The following is a 6,000-nucleotide window of genomic DNA, read 5'->3' as shown; positions in this document are numbered from 1 at the left end:
TATTAAGAAAACTAATTAAGAAGAAGAGAACTTCAAAATTTTAGGACATGCATCTCAAAGATTTGACCAGATCGAGATTTAACAATTTCGTATGGTATCAAGGAATAGTTCCTATCTGCATTTATAGATATCATGATATAGGTCTATGAATCCATAAGCATTAATAGATTATTTATAAACACAAGTTTATTATGTTATACCAATCATGCCATGAGCAAGTTAGCAATAAACTATGATTTCATAATGGAATGAAAGGTATAAGGACGAGGACATGGTTGGTGTATCCTACGATTCAATTTGCGAACCTTCTTCCGAAGGATACTATGGCAAAATACGCCACTAGGAATCTTGAAAAACCTGCCACTACCTCCACCATCAAGAGTTAACGGTTATACTCTTGACAACATTTTTGTCTATATATGCCCATTTTCAATTGAAAAAAAGACATATAATTGTTAAAAATTGGATTCTCAATGTGGAAGAAGTATTCGAAGTGTTGCATTGTACTGAAGCATAGAAAGCAAGCTTTCCTACTTTCAAACACATTGGGGACACCAAAAGATGGTGAATATAGAAGCAGACACTTACATCATATGATAGGAAAATGATATATTCCTTGGGTCTTTCGAACTAGAATTCCTTGAAAGGTACTAGCCACAATCATTAGGGAGAATATTGGAACATGATAGTGAAAATGCAACCAAGGAGAGTACAACATAGAAGGTGGCTTCGTTAGATGCAATCATCTGAGCATAATGGTGCATGGCTGTACCAATGTCAAGGACATTTTCCCTATGTATTTTTCATTCTTTGTAATGGAGTCATTAGCCCTTTTTCTTGTCTTTTATTCAAATTTGTCTATATGTAAAGCTGGCTACTGCATAGTAGCATGCACGATTCTTTTTCTTTGCATAGATAGTCATAGGTGCTTTTGATACATGTTTTCCTATATATTGCATTCTTTAGTTTCATTTCAATTTGAATGAAAAATTCTAGAGCTTCCTCTTCCATTTTGAAGCTATTTTCCCTTCTCATATTTCTTTTCTATCCTTAACTTCCCAAGTGCTACTCTGCACCTTGATTTCTTTTATGGTACCAGAGCAATGGTTATGAACAATGGAAGAAGAATCAACCAACCAAAATAATCCGTAACATGTTTCACAATTCCTCAACTTCTTTGAATAAAATAATCCCTATCAAATAGAGAATGGGGATAACACAACGGTCAGTTTGGTCATTGATATCTTAACCATAGAAAACCATGTTACCTAGTCTAGAGCTATGCGAAGAGCACTTAGGGCCAAGAACAAGATTGGTTTCATTAATGGAGACATCAAAAGACCTATAAGTCAGGATGATCCCTTCATGGAGGCTTGGCAACGCTGCAATGATATAGTAGTATCTTGGATTCACAACTTAGTAAGCAGTTATGTGAGAACTAGCTTGGTCTTCGTTGATGATGCTTATGCTATTTGAATGAGCTGCAAGACAGGCTATCACAACAAAATGGGCCACGTATTTTTCAGTCGAAGAAATCTTTGGCAGGTCTCTCACAAGGAGATGACTCAGTAAGCATCTACTTTGGAAAACTCAAGACCATTTGGGATGAATTAACTCTATATGACCCTATGGCTAATGTAGTTGTGGTCAACTGAAGATCCTGAGGGATAGGTACCAAAGGGATTGTGTCATCTAGTTCCTTATGGGCTTAAGTGACTGCTACTCTAAACCTAGGGACCAGATCATGCTGATCGAACCTATGCTTGCATTGAATATGGTTTTCTACATGCTTCAACAACAAGAGAAACAACACCAGATGATTTCTGGTACCCTTTCCCCTGAACTTATGGCCATGCTCACTAAATGGAACTTTGGCAACTTCAAATCTACAAATAGATGTGAGAGGCCTTATTGCATACATTGCAAGATACAATGACACACTTTAGAGACCTGTTTTGAGGCTAGAAATGGCAAGACTCCTGTATGTAGTCATTTTCATATGAATGGATACTTGGTAGACAAATGCTACAAGCTGCATGGATACCCACTAGTGCATAAACTGCATAATAAAGAGAAGGGGTCCAATGCTTTTGTTACCTAATCGAACATCCTAGTTGAGGTAGATCAAGATGAAGGGGGTGATGATAAAATGGCACTTACCAAGGGGCAATATCAACAACTTCTTGCTTTACTATAGCAAAAGGATCACTCAGTCAAGTCTTCTGTAGGGCAGCATCAGACCACCTTTCCCATTGCAGCAAACACAGCCAGTATTTCCAAGATGTCTAGTATTTTTTCTTGCCTTTCAGCCTATATACAGAAAGCCTCCAGTTTTTCTAATGTTCCTTAGATTTTGGACGCGGGTGCAACTAATCACATAATTTGCAACCCTTCTTTTTTCAACACAGTCACTGCAAATGCATTTTGTTTAGTTAAACTTTCCAATGGTGAAAAGGTTCCTGTCACACATATAGGAACTATTAGAATCACTGAGCACATTATTTTACATGATGTGCTTTGTATCCCATCATTTTCTTTTAATCTATTGTCTACCAGAAAAATTCCTAAGGACCTTGCTTGTTGCCTTGTATTTTTGTCAAACTGTTGTTTTGTACAAGACCTTTTGTCATGGACCACAATTGGGATGGGTCAAACCAAGGATGGATTGTACCACTTGCTGAGAATGAAAGTCTCTCCATTAGCATTAATGACTACCCTTTCAAAGCTTTCCAAGAATGATAGTTTTGTTTATGCTTCTGTCATGAATAGCATTTGTGTTTCAGACCTTTGACATTGTTGCCTGGGCCATGTTTCAGATTGTAGGTTATATTTGATCAATGATCCTATTGTACAAAACTCCTTACCTTCTAATGACAAAATGCCTTGCTGCATTTGCCCTATGGCCTAGCAGCATGGGCTACCTTTTCCTTACAGCTCTTATTGCTCTTCTAACAACTTTGAAATTGTTCACTTTGATCTATGGGGGCCCTCTTCAGAGATTACTTATGATGGTACTCATTTTTTCCTCACTATTGTGGATGACTTTTCTTGAACCAGTTGGGTTTATCTTCTTAAGAACAAATTTGACACAAGACAGTGCATAGAGTTCTTTTTCAAGCTGGTTGAGATCCCGTTTGGAACTAAAATTAAAATTATTAGGAGTGATAATGGTGCTGAGTTTCAAATAAAGGAATTTTTTAGTAAGAAAGGTGTAATCATCAAAGGAGTTGTGTCCAAACACCTCAACAAAATAGCATTGTTGAGAGAAAATATCAACACCTTTTGAATGTTGCACGGGTTTTAAGATTCCAATCTAACATCCCTCTCAAATATTGGAATGAATGCATCCTTACTGTCACCTACATCATAAATAGAATTCCAATCCCTTTGCTTAACAATAAAATACCTTATGAGACACTTTTTCAAACCAAACCAATCTATGAACACATGAGAGTTTTTGGTTGTCTTTCATTTGCCTCCACTCTATCTCAAGGCAGAAAGAAGTTTGATCCTAGGGGGAGGAAGTGTGTTTTTCTAGGCTATCCCTTTGGAGTGAAGGGTTGCAAATTGCTTGATCTTGAGAGCAAAAGTGTATTTCTATCTAGGGATGTCATTTTCCACGAGTCTATCTTTCCCTTTCAAAGGGATTCATCTCCACATCAATTATCCATACCTACCACTGAGTAGGTATTTGATTTCTCTTTGGCTGAGAATGCTCCTCACTCTACTGGTTCTTCTAGCCATGACCAGTCACCAACTCTTCAATCACCAAATGTTGAACACCTCCAAACAGAAAATCACCCTCTTTCTTCATCAAGACCATCACATTTTCCTAACAGCATTAGGAGGCCTGATGATACTACTTCAGAACTCTCATATGCACCTGAAAGTTTTGAAGATAGCCACTCTAAACACTCTCCTACTTGTACTGATTAGATTTTGCCATCTCCACCTTGAAAATCAGCCAGGACTAAGAAAGCACCTCAGTACCTCCAAGACTATCACTACCAGCATGTCACTCTTGGTTCCTCCTCCCACTTTGTGGATCAGACAGTTCCATCCTCTTCAGGTACACACTTTCCTTTGTTTAGTACTTTGTCTTATAAAAAACTCTCTCCCAATTTTCAAGCCCTTTCCACCTCCATTTCCACCCAAACTGAGCCACAAACCTACAACCAAGCTGTTAATGATCCTAATTGGTGTAAAGCTATGTAAGTTGAGTTGACAACATTAGAGTTGAATAACACTTGGGTCCTTTCTGACTTACCACCAGGGAAGGTTCCAATTGATTATAAGTATGTTTATAAAGTGAAGTGCAACTCAGATAGGACAATTGAGAGGTTAAAAGCTCGACTTGTTGCAAAGGGATATACGCAACAAGAAGAGATAGACTATCATGAAACCTTTTCCCCTGTTGCTAAGATGGTTATAGTGAGAAGTCTACTTTCCATAGCTATAGTTAAAAGTTGGCAATTAAATGAATTTGATGTAAACAATGCCTTCCTCCATGGAGACTTAGAAGAGGAAATTTATATGTGAAAACCTCCAGGATACAACAGAGGGAAACCAGATTAGGTATGCAAATTACGAAAGAGTTTGTATGGCTTGAAGCAAGCCTCAAGACAGTGGTACTCCAAGCTTTTAGCTGCATTACTCGAGTTTGGTTTTAAGCAGTCAAAGACTGACTATAGCCTTTTCACAATGAAAGGAACTAAATCATTTACTGCACTATTAGTGTATGTAAATGATATCATTGTAGCTAGTGACTGTTCAGAATCTATTGCCCTCATGAAAAGCTTCCTGCATCAGAAATTCAAAATTAAGGACTTGGGTCACTTAAGGTACTTTCTTGGGATAGAAGTAGCTCGATCCTCCAAAGGAATCCACATTTGCCAAAGGAAATATGCACTTAACATCCTTGCAGACTCTGGCACCCTTGGTTCAAGGCCTGTTAAAGTTCCTATGGATCAAAACGTTGGACAAATGCTACATGATCCTCCAATATACAGAAGGCTCATTGGTCAATTGCTTTATTTAACAATTACACGACCTGACATCTCTTATAGTGTGCAGAATTTGAGCCAATTCATGGATTGTCCAACCAACATTCACCTAATTGCAGCACAAAAGGTTTTGAGGTACATAAAAGGAGCTCCTAGTCAAGGGATTTTGTTATCTTCCTCAGCTGAATTTCAATTGTCAGCATATTGTGACTCTGATTGGGCCCCATACCTGACACTAGGAGATCAGTCACTGGATATTGTGTGTTCCTTGATATCTTGGAAGTCTAAGAAGTAGTCCATTGTGTCCTAATCTTCTGCTGAAGCAGAATATAGAGCTATGGCTACAACTTGTTGTGAAGTAACTTGGCTAACACTAAAAGAAATTTTCTTTTTAGGGACAAAATTTGTTAAGGACGAAATAAATTTCGTCCCTAAAAATACTTTTTAGAGACGAAATTAATTTCATCTCAAAATATGAAGAACCTTATAAATCCGTTCGAACTAATAAATATTAGTTCGAACCGGAGATTCTAGGACAAATTAGATCGTCTCAAAAAATCTAAACCGTTTGAACTAATAAAATTTAATTCGAACAGATAATTAATCTATTCGAATGCAATATAATCTGTTCGAATTAGTATTAACTCGTTCGAACGGTATTATTTAATTGAAAAGATATATTGTTAAAATTGTAATAATACATATTTTTTCTATTAATTTTTTATCATTTTCAAAGTAAATAAAAATTTCTATATATTATATATTATGATTTAGAATGAATTAAAATATTTACGAATTCATAAATTAATTTTATGTAATTATTTTAAAAATATTTTAGTTAAATAAATATTACTTTAAAGATAGTGTCATTTTTTCAATTATCGTGAACATTAAGTATAATGAGAAGAAAATATAATTAACAATAAAGAGGCTAGCAAACACTAAAAATAAAAACCATACATTAATTACATCCCAAAAGGAGTTAGACGTTCTATAC

Source organism: Carya illinoinensis, chromosome 5 (genome assembly GCF_018687715.1).
Source record: "Carya illinoinensis cultivar Pawnee chromosome 5, C.illinoinensisPawnee_v1, whole genome shotgun sequence".
Lineage (NCBI taxonomy): Eukaryota > Viridiplantae > Streptophyta > Magnoliopsida > Fagales > Juglandaceae > Carya > Carya illinoinensis.
This window is presented reverse-complemented; position numbering follows the sequence as displayed.